Below are 16,070 nucleotides of genomic sequence, written 5' to 3'. Positions count from 1 at the left end.
AAACCTAGAAAGCACTTGTAGTCCTACCATCCAGAAATATTGAGATTTTGATGTTTCCTTCTATCTTATCTATCCAGCTATATATCTAATCGAGAATCATTTTGTACATAGAGTTTTGTATCTTTCTTGCCTAATGATTTAATGAACACCTCCCTTTGTCCTGCAATATTCTCCAGGAGCAGAGCTGCATGATATTCCACTGCACGGACGTCCCGTGAGCAGTTAATCCATTCCCCAAGCTCTTTCACTGGTACAATCAATGTTACAATATATGTAATTTACACAGCGAGGGACTCTAATCCTTTCCTTAGGGTAAATTCCTAGGGACAGAATTGTTGGGTCAAAGATCCACAGATGCAGGAGAGCTCAGCCACCTTACCGCCCCTCCCTCAATGCCTCTCCCAGCAGACGGCGAGCAGATTTACCACCAAGAACTTCTGAGGTTCCCTGACTAGATTTCGGACTTGCAGAGGGAGAAGAAAAACGAGCATGATTTGTAATGACAGAAAGAAAGAATCAGAGTGAAACAAGGGAGCACCGTCCAGCTCTCTCCCTTCTAGACAAGCAGAAGGGAAATCCTCATCGATGGAGCTACTTGGCTAAAGCCTAAGGTCACACCTCTGCCTGCAGGAGCCATGAGCCCTGGGCTCGCCTGGCTGTGGTCACTCAGATGGGGGCTCCTGTGTGCAAAGCAGAGTTGGAGGACAGCATCCCTGGAGGCCAGCCACCCCTATCACAGCCTGGCCTCTCCCAGTGGATATGCTATTCTTCTCTTCACACGGGCTCAGCTGCTCTGGGACTCACTCAGGAGAGCTGGGGCCAGGCCCTCATCTGGAATCTTCCCAAGAACCCTTTCGGTGGTGGACTGGTGCAGTGGGGATGCTTGGAGCAGAGGGGACCCAAGAGGGACAAGCCAAGTTCTTGAGGAACAAACATTAGATTTCTATATCATAGGTGGGGCTGCCTTTTTGGTTATGGAGATTCTAAAAAGAATAGATATTTATATTAAATGAGCATTCATTGGCAGGTGTTAACAACTGTTTTCTTTTCTGAAGCTCTGGGGTTAAAATTAACTCATTCTCATTCAAGGGGTCCTGGGCCCACCTCTGCAGCCTGAGCGTGTTGGGCTCACTGCCTCGTGAGTTGTTGCCAGGCTGGGGAAGGGCAGAGGCAGTGTGTCCATGTTACGTGTGGCCAGGCCAACTCTCATTTTTCCAAGCTTATATTTGTACGAAAAACCCCAGCTGTGTTCAGGGAAACCAAGGAAAGGAAATGCAGCTGTAGGATGAGTCACGAGCTATTTCTCCCAACACCCTGTCCCAAAATATAACAGTTTGGATAAAATCCTGGATAGACTGTTCTCCCCGTTGGACTTTGCCTGTAAAGCACAGAAGGGAGATCTACAAAGACATCCAAGTGGGAATATGAACTCTGTCCGGGGCCAATGCATGGGGCGCTTTCAAGGCACCCCCACCCTGGCCTTTCCTTGTGGTTCTGTGATTCCACAAAAGCACACTGCCCACTGCAGAGAGTCGCGTTCATTCCTTCAAGTGCTTCACACATACTAACCGAAGTTACGTCTCATGACAATCCCATGAAATAGGGTTTTGTTGTGCCTGTCTCACAGATAAAGAACCTGAGGATTAAGGAGGTTAGGTAAATTGTCTAGGTTCACACAACCTATATTAAGTGATGAAAAAGGAAGTCCAACCAAGACTTCCCACTCAAGGCCCACATTCTTTTTTTTTTTTTAAGATATTATTTATTTATTTGACAGAGATAGAGACAGCCAGCGAGAGAGGGAATACAAGCAGGGGGAGTGGGAGAGGAAGAAGCAGGCTCCCAGTGGAAGAGCCTGATGTGGGGCTCGATCCCAGAACGCGGGGATCACGCCCTGAGCCGAAGGCATACGCTTAACCGCTGCACCCCCAGGCGCCCCTCAAGGCCCACATTCTTGCCGACGGCTGCTGTGCTGCTTTTTCTCTTCCCAGAATGACGACCGCACACACACTTCTCAAGGCCAAATATAGCACCGTTCTGTCCAAGACCCTGAGCATGAATTCAAAGATCCTCACTCTTCTATGATGCATTAAAGGTCCACAAATAATCCCAGTATTTTCTAGGAGAACTGAAAGCAGCAGAGATGCCAAGGAAAGGGGTTAGCCGACTATGGCTGCCGTCTCCTACGTCCTGCCAGTCCTTTTGGCAGCAACAGTCAATTGAACTGAACAAAATCCCATGGCTCTGCATGCCAGTCAAGACCAGCCACTGCCGCAGGCAGGTCCCATGTCCTTGTGCCTTCCCTAACTTCGATCACTGGTGTTGTGTGCCTGAGCCCCACAACAGAGATGCTTTAGTTTTAGGAAACTGCATTGTGAAGCCGTATGCTGTGTATTCTTATTTGAAATTCTGTGGTAATGCAAAATGGCTGCTGTAAGTAAAATATCATCATGAACTCTAAATTTAGTAAAACCGAGGTTCTTAGGAGCTGGGAGGAAAAAATTCACTTTGCATCTAAAGGCCGTCCACAATCCGTTTCTAGGGTGTTTAAGAATGCAGACATTCTAGAATTGAAAAAGATGTGCATTGTAAGAGCTGCAAAAGGACCTTTTAAGAAATTCACCTTTTTGTTTTGAGGTAACTATAGCTTCACCTGCGGTCATGAGAAATAATGCAGAGACCTTGTGTCCTCCTCACCCCAATGGTTTCATCTTGTGAAACTGTAGTGTAATAGCACTGCACGTCAGCTGTTACATTTATGCAGTCGGGATGCAGATCAGTTATGAGAGGACTTTTTAGAGACTGTTTTGTAAAATTCTATCATCTGCAGCAGCAGGTTGCAGTTTCAGCAGAAGAGTGAACCTGGGGGCTCTTCAGGGCATTGTGACAAATTTAGGGCAATGGCCGGGCTGAGGGTCTCATAGAAGTGCCCATCCCTGACCTGCAAACCACAAATGAGGGGCCCCTTCTTTCTGTAAGTTCTACCCTACTCCTGAAAAGATGTGGGCAGAGGGAGGCCACTGGGAGCTGGCTGGAGGGATGTCCATACCATCTGTACTAACAGTGAACCCGAGTCCAGCCCCAGCTCCAGTGCTGGCCAGTCCTGCACTCACTTCTCAGATCCTCTTCCGTGGCCATAAGATGGGGGCAGCTGAGCCTGGAGCTGCCCAGTATGACGGCCATTATCCACATGGGGCTGCTGAGTGCTTGAAACGTGGCTACTGTGACTTTGGACATGAAATTTTAATGCCTATTAGTTTTAATCAGTTAAACGTAAAGCCACGTGTGGCTAGTGGCTACAGCACTGGGCGGATCAGGAGAGGGTCTTTCAGATTCCTCCCTCTTCTCAAATGTGTTCTATTTACAATATCCAGACTTATCCAGATTGCCCACCTGGTCTCCCTGTGAGACGGGGTGAGCCTTACCCCCGAGGAAGCTGAGGTTCAGAGTTCCAGGATTTTTATGAGGTCGCACTGATGAATCGTGCCAGAGCCCACGGCACACCCCAGATCATGTGACTTCTAGACCAAATCATTCCCGTCTTTGTGTTACATGGTGGCTCAAAAGCTATCCCACCAACATTTTACTGTGATTTAAAAAATGGACTTGCGCCACTGTCCATCCTTCCCCTACACTGAATATGAAACCTAAAATACGGGAAATAAAAGTTCATATTCTAACCAAGAGAAAGGCAGGCACTTTTGGAGGAAAAAAAAAAAGCAAAACATGGTAACTAATGACTGAAATGAGGATAAGATTTTGACAACCCAGACACTCCTATTTAAAGAACCAGGTTTCTGTGAGCAAAATGGAACAGCAAATAGCAAACAACTCTAGAAAGAAAAACATTGAAGATAAAGCCACATGAAAGCTCACAAAATAAGAGACTCATACTGAGGCCATACTCGGCTCAGTCAGCGGCGGCACCAGCCCATGGGTGGGCTTCCCCAGGAGACCCACCCTTCATCACGAGCCTCCAGAGAGCGGCAGGTACAGCACGTGTGGGAGAAATTCCTTAAACCATGTAGCACAACAGAAACATACTTAACAGCATTTTGAGAATAAGGAATAATTTATTCACTCTGATTAAATCCTATGAGGTTCAGCTTCATACTATGTTTTTATTGAAAACCATAAGGTTCTTAGCCTTCAGTAATACAACCTGCTTGTTTCACACTCACTTCCTAAAAACTTACTCCTTTTTTCATATTCCCCCATTTAAATATTGTCTCACAAATCAGAAAACATGTGTGTTTGTGTGTATGGGGAGGTGCTCTACCTTTAATGATCATAAATGTCCCAATCGTCCCCAGATACAGGTTTTCTAGTGAGAGAAAGAAATGGCAAATACAGGAGAATCCTCAGCAGCCTTTCACCCCATAAGGATTGTCTCCTCCTGAGCTCCACAGGCTTTAGAGGGATTTGGGTATTTTCCTCTTACCTTTGGGTGTCTGTGTACCGCTTTCATTTCCCTTCCAGTGACTGCCACAGTTGAAAGTCTCCTTCGCCCTTCCTTGGGTTTATGGTAATTGAATGTTTGATGTAGGAGAGGTGTGGCTCTCTGTGCATATTGGCAGGTGAAGAGAGGGAGGCCTGAGGTTTTATCACATCACAGATGAAATTCAATATTGAGGCCTTTTAAGTCTCACAGCCCACCCCTCCCAGCCCCCCTGAACTCGCCCTCCCTCAGCACCCCATCACCCCCAGGCCAAGATCTGTTTCCTGAAAACTGGAAAAACCAGGTACCAGCAACCTCAGATCAGTGCTAATTAAATTAGGTTATAAAATTTGGGCCCAGTTCCCTTATCTGTGAGTGACACCTTACCCTTTCCAGCTGGGCTCTGAGGGTGAACAAGTAAAGCATCTGACTTTACCGCATCCTTGGGTCTAATGCACTTGGTGCCATTAGCACATCAAGGTGTTCAGATCAGACTGACTTTGATGTCATCCTCTCCTCCTGGTCTTTTTTGCCCTGCTTTCCTTCTCATGAGTCAAACCCCAAGTATTCAACAATGTATCCACGGCAGCACTTTACTAGCTGCTCAAGTTCCATCTTTGTCACGTCTATTATTACCATTTGCTTTTGGGTCATCTTTACAATGAGCACGTGGACCGTGGTGAAGGATCTAGGAGTGACATTAAGTCACCGTGAAACTTTAAGACGTCCCGTGGCACTGGAGGCCCACCATTGGTTGAGTCCCCTGGGACAGTGTTCCTCGTGGGGCGCAGGAAGTCCCACTATGTGATGTCTCACTGGCCACTGTGCAGTCGGTCCTGTGGAGCCAGAGCATGGAGCCTGTGACCTCAGCCATACATCGTACCCCTTCCTTGAGACAATGCCAACAGCCTACGGGGAAGAGGCTGTCTGTCATCTGGAGAGCAGTGATAACGGAGTTCCACTTCTCTAGTTCATCCCAATAGTAAAAGAACCCATCTGGTATCAGGAGCACTGAGCTCTGGCATTTTGTTAGAGTGCTGCTGAGAGAATGAGCCTTTGCAGTGTTGGCCCTAGGGTGGGTGCAGGGGCTCCTGCCGCCCTTCCACCAAACTCCCTGTGAGGGTCCATGCTCAAAGTCCAGGAGCTGGCCCTGAAGAGCAGCAGTGGGAGGACCGGCCTCCTTGGGACTGAGCACACTGATGGCCACATAGGACAAACAACTCCACAAACATGGTACTCAAAGCCAAAATGGGTAGAGAAGCAGGGGGCAGAGAGCAGGACCCCCTTCACCAGGATTTCCCCCACCAGCAACAGCACATCTTGTATTTTTGAGATCAAGTCCTTGGGATGATCAGTGGTGGGTTCATATTTCACAGAGAAAACCAGAAAAAAAAATTAAGAATATCAAAGGCTAGAATTTTCTTTTACTTCAATACTTCGTGTTCTCCCCCAGGCTGCAGTGACTGCTGTGGAAAATATGGTTGGGGGGTTTGCAGGTAAGAAAGGGAGCAGAGGAAAGGCAAGGCCCACTGCTCTTGGGTCTTTAAAGTTAGTGTTTACGGGTTTCTTCCTTGCTTTTCATCCTTCTTTTTTTTATTATCAAAGAGGCTTATAACAGTCCTGTGTGCAACAAGTGACTTCCTGATTTTTCTGCCCAAATGAGGTGGCTATAAAACTTGAAAAGAACTGGGTGCTGTCCGTGCATGGAAAAGTGGGTCTTTGTAGAAAAAGTTAAGGTGAGCTTGATCCTTTAATTGGTTCACTTTTACTTCATAAACCATTTCTTTCCCCCTTTCCCTCAGAGCTCCAGATAACACCATCTGTTGGGTGAAACTAGATCGTGGATTTCTGTTTGTTTGGGGGCTTCATGAGTGGATTTTTAAAAAAGGAAAATAAGAGCTCATTAAGACAAATTTCTCCTCGTGTAACAATGTTACTGAGAGCGGCAACTTCAGGGACAGAAGGTGGAACCCCTAGAGATCAGCAAGCCTAAGACACGTCGGAGAGAGCTCTGGGTGACGGAGGCCCCCGCCCAGCAGCCAGCGCTCAGAGCACAGCCAGAGCTCCGGCAGCAGAGCCTGTGCTCACTCTTCACGGCTGGGCAGGCACCCAGGAATGGAGCCACGGAGCCTGGACGGTGGAGACAGTGTACAGATGTGTTGTTGAGCACTATACGACCAGCCATCCCGCGGTCCTGGGTTTAAAACAGACTCCTGCACCCCAGGCACTGTGCCCAGGGCTGTACACACACCATCTCATCTGATTTGCACAGAACGACCTGAGGGAGGTGCTACGATTGATCTCACTTTACAGCTGAGGAAACCGGGGCTCGGAGAGCTTAAATAACTTATCTAAGGTTCTAATAACCAGCAGGCGATAGATTGGGAATGTTAACCCGTGCTGGGGAACCCTAGCTCAGCCACTGCGGCTGCCACCGCTGTTCCCATCTCTTGAATGCAGGTAGGCTGCTGAGCCCTTCACTCCACTCTGGCCTTTGGGTGCCCACCACCTCCAGGTGGGCTGCCGGGTGAGCAACTTTCTACAGATTAGGAGCCAGAACCTGGCGTCTCCTCAGAATGGGGTCTGCAGACCAGCTACATCAGTATCACCGGGGAGCTTGTGAAAAGCATGGAATCTCTGCCCTCCTGGCCTTGTAATGATTAAAATCTGCCTTTCAGTGAGATTCCAGGTGATTCAGATACACTGGACTACCCGAGGAGGAATGGATTTGCACACAGGTCTCCAAGCTTTTTTGGGTTGCACATCCTTAATAGTAAAAAGACTAAGTAAGCATCATCTATATGTTTCTCCCTATTATACCTATTGTACTAGATAGTACGTACATTGTTAACATAGACACAGAAAGGGAAAGCATGAGGTTAAAATGGACAAAGCAGTATTTCTTTGCTAATCGTGCAAAACTCCTCATGGTTGTTAAACTCTGAAAACCAGGGTTGTAGCTTTCCATGTTAGTAGCGGGCAGGTGTTTCTGAGCTGTGAGGGAACAAGGAGCACACAACGGACCTCTGGCTCGTGGGAGCTACAGCAGAGGATGCGGGGGGAGGCTTCCTCTCTCTAGCCCCCTGGGCCCGGCCCAGCCTCCGGGCAGGCTGGGTGGAGGAGCTTCTGGAGAGCCGCACCACAGGCTCTGTTCTGACCTGCGTGAGGCCTGACTGCCCACAGTCCCCTGGTAATAGCCAAGGGGATTTCTTTTCTTCCTAGGGATTATTCCCTTTACGCCCCTGGGTCACCTGGACTGAAGTTGACCCTGGTCAAAGAACCAACACTTGTAAATAACGCCACCTGGAAGGGCAGGGCGGCCCACCATGACTTAGGACTGCCCAAGATGACTTAACTCTCCACGTGAGGGTACCTGGTGGGACTTCACTATCTACTGTTTGGAGGCCACGTCACTGTGAGGTTACACGTCAGCTTGCAGATTTTGACTCGTAGAAAAACCCCAAAGATTCCAATTTCATTGCTCTGTAGGATCTTAAGCAGTTTTGTTATCATAGTATTCTTTTCAAAAAATGCCTCTAAACATCCAGTTCCTCAGATGCTTCTGGAAGAAGCTTTGCCGCGTCTTGGGCTCTGTCACTAATGAGCAGAATAAATCCCTAACACATGCTCAGTTTATGCTGTGTAAGAGTCATGGTTTTAGCTCCTTGACAATTAGATTCCACAAGGCCCAATGAAGAAAACACGTCTGCTCTTATGGTTCCTCTTCATCTGTTATCCGGCACTGGCTTCGAGAAATGAGCCCGCAGGACAAGGCCCCCTCTGGTTTGATGTGCCAGAGAGAATGCACGAGATCCAACTTAGTTCGCCGTACGCCCTTCCTTTACTTCTGTTCTCTCTGCCCAGGTCCCAACCCGCACCCCCCTCCCCTTTTATAAGATACACAGTTAGATGCTGTCTTTCCAAGACCTCTTTTGAAGTTACCCATTTTCCTCTAGGTCTTGTTTTTGCAGCTATTGATTTGTACGACTCATAAATATGACGGCAGAAGACAGACTGGCTTACACCTCCAGTGAGAAGAGAAGAGTCAGCAAATTCATGAACTGTGCATTTGTCAAACGTTCAAGGGGCCAGAAACCCGGCTAGGGCCCCGACAACAGGCAGGTCACACCTTGGATGTGTGGACCAGTGGGAATGTCTGTAGACAATTATACAATTCAGTGAGGGCTAGAAAGTAGGGTGATTCTGTTTCAGTTTAGCTCTTTATTCCATTTCTCAGACTAATTTTTGACTAAGTGCAGAAATTTCACCTTGAGTCATTTAAAGAAATTTATTAAGTGCCTAATAAATAAATGCACAGCTCCATTTCAGTGCTGAAAGAAATACAAAAGAAGTGAAAGATGAGTAAGCCACAGTCCCTGGGGCCTCACCATCTACTTGGAAAGACAGTCAGAAACATGTAAAAAACTGAAATAACAATGCCTAGCAGAGTGTGATTAAGAGCAAAAGAACAGCCAAGAACAAGTCGTGAGGGATCCAGAGCGGGGAAAAGAAACAACAGCCAGGGAAGCTTCAAGGGAAGTTAGCATTTGATGCGGGTCACAGAGATGACACAGACTTTAAACACAGGAGGAGCAAAGCAGGAGAACTGCTCACAGAGGGGACAGCAGTGCAAAGACTCGAGTCAAAGTGGAGCCTGGGCTTTGGGGGCGATGTGCAGACTTCCTGTGCGATGGGTGGGATGCGGCCAGACTGTGCTGAGCCCTGGCCGGTCAGCCGCGGGGAGCGCACCCCGCAGCACCGTGCTGCCCCAACCTAGCACCAGCATGGTGGGCGTCTTGGCAGCCGGTCAGAGCTGCAAACTCAGTCCCCACCGCCACCAAGTCCGAATCTCATTTTCACAGGACCCCAGGTGGTGCCCATGAGGATCTGAGAAGTACTGACAGAAAGCTCCAGTTATAAAATCAGGAGTCCTGGAGGTGAAAAGTCCGGCACATGGAGCATGGTCGATAACATTGTAATAATGTTGTCAGGTGACAGATGGTGGCTACCCTTACTGTGGCGAGCACTGCGTAACGTATAGAAGGGCTGAATCTCCACGCTGCCACCCGAAGGTAACGTAACACTGTACGTCAACTATACTTCAATTAAAACCAATCTGAAAGGTACTTCACTAGGATGTGAGGAGCCAGGAGTGTGTGTAATCAGTGACAGGGCAGAGGACAGACTGCAGGACTATCAATCTGTTAATGGAAGAGAGCCTGGAAGTCAGAGTTCAACTAGAACCCTGTTTCAGGGACTTAGGAGGGGCCCGGGGTCATTCCAGATCTCCTGGGGTCTGACAGAGGGCACGGCACCATGTGGACGCGGCGGAACCAGCCCCCAGGAGCCAGGCCAGGGCCGGGAGTCTGAGTGAGTGTGGTCAGCCCACACACAGCAGTGAGCCCCGGAGTCAGGACCAGTTCTGAGGGAAGACAGTAACCAAGGAGGAGCCGCGCTTCCGCTAAGAAGTGAGGTTCTGAGAATCCTTCAGTGTCTTCCTATTCAGAGGGCCGGGAGAGGACCGAGCAGAGCAAATAGAAAAACCATGAGAGAGAAAGAAAAACTAGGACAGTGGTTACTTGCAGCTTTCCTGAAAAGAAATTTTACTAGAATTTCCATAAGCCTAGAATTTCATGCCGCTAACACAAGTTCAGAAAGGACATTTTAATTCGTTAGTGGTGCCAATAAAAGCAGGCTCACTAAACAATAAAAGCATTTAGGGAATACAGTACAAGACAACAAATACGAATAATAGATCTGCTAATTCTTTTCTTTCCCTGTGGAAAGAGCTGCGTTCACTTGAACAAACTAACCTGTGAAAGAGTTCCATAGATCACAGAAGGACCGCCACTTTCTGCCCACCTTCCGTGTTGCTGATGGAGGAACGGGAGGGAACGATGTCATGGCTGTTGCAGTCCGGGCAGGACTCAGTGGGTCGTCTGGGATACTCTTCACCACCTCAAACTCAATTCCTGGCACGTCCCATGTGGGCCACATATTGGGCACTGAGGGCTTGGGGTGCTGTTTACATTGTCATGCTATGTCTTCCTCTCCAGCTAGATTCTTTGCTCTTTGGGGATGGGCCCCATCCTTGTACTTCTGCACCTTTCTCCCACAACTAGAAACTTGCTATTCAAAGCGTTGTCCTTGGACTGCACTATATTACCTAGGAGTTTGCTAGAAATGCGGAATCTGGGGCCTCACTCCAGACCCACAGTATCTGCATTTACACAAAATCTGCATTTTAACCAGGTCCCCAGGTGCTTCATGATGTTCAAGGTTATGACTCTAGAACAACACTTCTTAATCCTGCCTGCACAATGGCATCAGTGGGGAGACCTTAAGACTGTAGAGCTCCCGGGCTCCACTCCAGACCAATGAAAGCCAGCTTCCCCAGGTAGTCCAGCATGAGGACAGGAATCGAGAAGAGAGTTAGACAGAGTAAGAACTGAGTAAATGTTTCGTTAACAAATACACAGAATGAATGAACGCTAGGGCATGAGGGCCGAGGGGAGGCTCTGAGGCATCTGGTCAGCTCTCTGATTTTACAGAGGAAACTGAAGCCCTCAGATTTGAAGTGACTCGCCCAAGGTCACATAGTAGCCAGGGACAAGCTAGTGTTAGAAATCAGGAGTGCTGGTTTCAAATGTGTACACAAGCCCTGACACAGCCTTCAGAGGGTGCAGCCTAACTCCCCTCTCTGTGAGTAAGGGCCAATCTTAGTGACCAACCACCAGAAAAAGCAGAAGTTACCACGTGCTGCCTCAGAGCCTGGCTAAGAGGCGCTGCGGCTTCCTGCTCTCTCTGTCTCGGATCTCGCAGCTGCTGTGTCATGGGGACACTCAAGCAGCCTGTGGAGAGGCTCACACGGCCAGGATGTGAGGCCTCCTGCCAGCAGCCTCCTTAGACGTGGCTCTCCGGCCTCCATCGCGTCTTCAGATGGTGCAGCCCCAGCCAACCGCAACGCCATGAGACTCTGAGCCGCTCCCCGAGCCCGACCCTCCAAAACGGTGTGAGGTGGCAAAGGTCTGTTGTCTGCCGTTGCTAAGTGTTGGGGTCACTTGATCTGCTTCACCTGTTAGTCCTCTGCCATGTTGGCCATGCCCAGGTGAGACATCCGTGTGGCATCAGGTTCTGTTCCACAGAACTTAAATAGGGTGACTCTGGTTCTTTAGAAGCTTCAGGTTTGAAACAGACAATGACAATGAAATCTAAACACAGAGCGAGGCAAGGCCCGACACAGTGTGGTCACCCAGCCCAAGCCCACACAATCACGCTGTGGTGCCCACTCCTTTCTGGAAGCCCCTCAGGCATCCACCCTGCCCTTCTGGCTGGCTTCAGACACAACATCTGAGCCACTGCCCCTTCCAGCCCAGCCGGGCTGCGGGAGTGCTGGGGGCAGGGCTGGGTCAGGCTTGGGCGGCTTCAGAGAACAGAGACACAACCTTGGTTCAGAGCAGGATGTCTGCCCTGCATGCCAAGTGTTGGCAGACCAGTGTCTGAACAGGGTGGATGGATTTTCCTCCACTCTGCCTGTCTTGTAGCCTTGGCGGTGGCACTGGAGTGGGAACTTGTCTGACTAATTTGAAAAGCAAACAAAGAACACCCAGCCGATCTGTTAATGACCAGACAATGGCCGGTGGCCCAGAAACTAGATGCTGAGGCTCAGAAAGGGTGTGAGAAAAGGCGGTGGCCACAAGGCTGCCTGCTGCTGCTGCTGGGTCTATGCTTCTTCTGCACCCATACTCCGTCACCTCCCTTGGCTAGCTAGATTCTCCCCATGCCTTCGTGAACTTTCTAAGCTGGGCATTAGTATCTCGTAGGAGGGTGCTTCACCAGGTTGTCATAATGCCACCTCCCTGCGCTGTGTGGAAATAGGCCACTGGAAGTGGGAAGGTTCCTCCCAGCGGTGGACAGAGGAGGAGGGCAGTGGGGTGTGAACAGCAGCTGGCATCCCTGTCCCTACAGCAGCGCAGATAGGGGTGCCCAGAGGCTTCTAGTGCCCAAGGATGTCTTGGGCCCGAACCCTAGCAGAGTAAAGACCCTGACTCTCTGCTTTGTGCTAGAACAGTCCCGGCCTGCAAGCACTGGCTCCTAGAACCACGTGCCTTTCTCCCTCTACCTGCAAAGGTACCGGCTGTCTCTGGGGAAAAAAATGAGGAACGCATTTTCCAGAGAGCCAGTTGGGGAGCCCAGGGTTGCACTCATAACACAGCTTGTTCGCCATGGACTCCAAACACTGCAAACTGCCTGGCTTGCAGCCACAAGCTTGGCTTTCCATCTCCTGGTAAGAAAAACATCAGCATTCTCAAAGGCCCTCTAACACTGGGCTCTTTTGGACACCCCACTGGCTTCTGTTTTTACGAAAGTAACTTAATGACTTTTCCTGGGGTTTAAGACCAGCTCCCCAGGATACGTTCAGCACAGAGTTCTTACCCATCATCAACTAAGTAGGGAGCTGTAAGCCTCAGCTTTGTTCACAAAAGGCTCCACATACCACTTCTAGGAGACCTAAGACCTTCTCGTCCATTTATTCACCAAAATAGGAATAATAAAAATGAAAGGTGCCGGGGGTGCCTGGGTGGCTCAGTTAGTTAAGCGTCTACCTTTGGCTCAGGTCATGATCTCTGGGTCCTGGATTGAGCCCCAAGTCGGGTTCCCCGCTCAGTGGGGAGTCTGCTTCTCCCTCTCCCTCTGCCCCTCCCCCTGCTTGTGCATGCACTCTCTCTCTCAAATAAATAAATAAAATCTTTAAAAAACAAACAAAAATGAAAGGTGCCACATATTGATGGTCGATTATGGGTTAGATACAGAGCTACCCTCTCTGTAAGCATTATTTCAACGCTTAAACCATGAAAAGTAGACATTGCTCCCATTTCACTGACAGATTCACAGGGGAGAAGGAATTTAACATAAGCGGCAAAGGTGGAACTGTAGCTCTGTTCACCACCTGTGTTGCCCCTACCAGGCATGCACAGTACATGTGCTGCTTGCAGGATTCTGGTAGAGGTTCAGAAGCCCTTGGAGGCATGAGCTCCGCTGTCCCCTAGACCACGCAGGCAGCCACTATGTAGCCTCCTACCCGAGGATCACTGGTACAGCTGGCTTGGAGAACCAGAACCCATCACTGAATTTGCTTTTCCTCTGAGTCCACCCCTAAGTGCAAGGACACTGCCTACAGAGACTAGGCAGTGTTCAGGGGGGTCAGCACCCCAGGAGCTGCAACCTTCCCAAAGCCTGAGGGGCAAGGTGGGGACTCGGTCTGAACCCAGGGCTGGGCCTTAGTAGTACACTATAAGTAGCTAACAACTGCACTTTACTCAGATGTCTTGGGTGTTTCCCTAATGTCCTCCTTCTATCTCAGGACGCCATCCCGGACACAACATTACAGCATGGTTCATCGCCCCGTCCTCTCCAGGCTATGACAGTTTCTCAGACTCCCGCTGGTTTTGATGACCTTGGCGGTTTTGAAGAGTGTTGGTCAGGTGTTTTGTAGAAAGTCCCTCAACTGAGGGGTCATTGAACATTTTTCTTATGGTCAGACTGGGTTTATGGGTTTGGGGAGGGAGAACAGGGGTACACCATCAGTTTTATCACACCCCGTCGACATCACGTATCACTGCTGATACTGACCTGGAGCACCTGCCAGGCCTTTCCACTCTGGAGTTACTTTTCTCCATTCCGTACCGTCCTTTTTGCACCCGTAGGATGACCGTGAGCTGCCACTCTTATGGGGTGGGGAGTCATGCCCCACCTCCTTGACAGGGGAGCGGCCTCGTCATCTACTTCAAATTCTTCTGTACGGGAGATTTGCCTCTTGTCCTCTACTCATTCAATCATTTGTTTCTATGGATATTTATTTTACATGCAGGAATATTTATTTTAAATTTTGGATTATTATCACTCAAATTATGCCAGCTCTGGTGACTGGGAGCTCTTCCAGTGGATTCCTGTGACCCTCTGATTACCCCATGTTGTTTTTTTTTTTTTAGCCCTTCCCTACTTTCTGGCACTAGAGGATGCTCCAGGCTTGTTTTGCACTTCCCTGCCCCAACGCTGTGATGAGCTGTCTCTCTAAAGAATTCTGATACCATTTGTGAATGACATGAGAAATGTGGACCGGGGTGTGGGTCAAGGTGAGGAGATGTCTGAGGGTGCCTATTACCTCCCAGTGCAGGAAAGAACCAGCTCGCCACCATGCAGGTGACTCTGTTGTGATAACAAGTCAGCGACGGTGCCCTGACGATGCTGGTAGCCTGCCAGTGGCCGGCCCCTGCACGTTTCCCAAAAGGATAACTGGAATGTCCTGGACTCCTCGCCAACAGCTCTGCCTTCACGGCTCATTATTGCTGCCCTCAGAGGTCCATGGCCTCTTGCCGTTGGCTCTTTGAGGATCTTGCCCTCTCTGAGTAGTCTTTAAGTAAAAAATGATTCCTGGTATTATGGAGGACCTGGCACATCCGAAAATCCCCTCTCCTAATACATGCTTCCTCGACTTCAAGACACCTTCCTACTGAAAGAGTCTTTGTTGTTTCCATTGCTGAAAAAGACTGCAAGACTCTAATTAATATACAACTTCAGAGCTGACCGTGGCAATGGGCTTCAGTGTCTGTGACAGGCCAGCAGGCTTTTCTGGGCCCTAGCACAACTCCTGTTAAGAGGGAAAAACCATCATTTGTGTTTTCTTTTCTTGCTCAATCTCTCATTCATACAAACTAATCACTTTCTAAGCCCTCACTAAATGCAAGACATGATACTGTGGGATGGATTACAGTCCCATAGCACATGTGTATTCTTACTTACAGACAGGATTCGCGGCATCTACAGATATAGATGAGATCCCTCAAGGAGCCTATTTCTAATAGAAGACCTCCAACCAACCTCCTTCAACAGAACTAGGCTGCAGGCATTTTTCTTTCTGATAAAGGGCCAAAGACAACCAGCAGTGGGCCTGCATGGGGTGTGCCTGCTGGGGTGCTGCCTTCACCGAGAATCTCTTTTAGAAACCCATCTTTGTTCTTTGAAATACAAAAGGATGCAGGCAGGGTACAGGAGTAGTATTTTAAGGGGTAAAATACACCTTCCAGGCCCAGAACACCCCAGTGTATCTCTCTGGCTCCCAATAACCACCATCTTGTTAGGTGGACAGGCCTTCCTTAAGTGTAATTAAATACAAGAAGCTTATTTAAAAAATTCAACAAAAATATTGAAATTAGCAGGTTCTGGTGTCTTTATCAATCTGCATGTTTAAAATATTTTTTAAAGACTTAGACTTTCACAATGTATTTCTACAAAAGTAGGTCTCTAGGGGATCTTCATGCTTATGGAACACACAGATCCTCCTAATAGTTGCTGAGGCTGACAGCACTAAGAGAAACATTTTTTTGTGTTGTTTCTTTGTGTTTAACAGTGATTTTTATAAATCATAAGTTTTAACCATTAAAATATTAAAACTAACTTGTTAGCCTCTGAGATGCAGTGAAATATGGTCAGAAGAAATGGGTTTGGAAGCAATAGGAACACCAAACAGTGCCCGACACCGAGTGTTTCAGTAGGGACACAGTCTATCAGTAAAGCCAGAGAAATGACTTCGAAAAATCCATTCTTGAAAGCAGGAGGGCATCAATGAATT

The 16,070-nt window shown here is 48.6% G+C and overlaps 1 protein-coding gene across 4 annotated transcripts in view; it reads right to left on the bottom strand.

Moving 5' to 3' along the window:
• Window positions 1–16,070, bottom strand: part of EDAR (ectodysplasin A receptor) — a 96,341-nt gene that overhangs the window by 69,453 nt on the left and 10,818 nt on the right. The window lies entirely within an intron of this gene.

Source organism: Ursus arctos, unplaced genomic scaffold (genome assembly GCF_023065955.2).
Source record: "Ursus arctos isolate Adak ecotype North America unplaced genomic scaffold, UrsArc2.0 scaffold_8, whole genome shotgun sequence".
Lineage (NCBI taxonomy): Eukaryota > Metazoa > Chordata > Mammalia > Carnivora > Ursidae > Ursus > Ursus arctos.
This window is presented reverse-complemented; position numbering and strand designations above follow the sequence as displayed.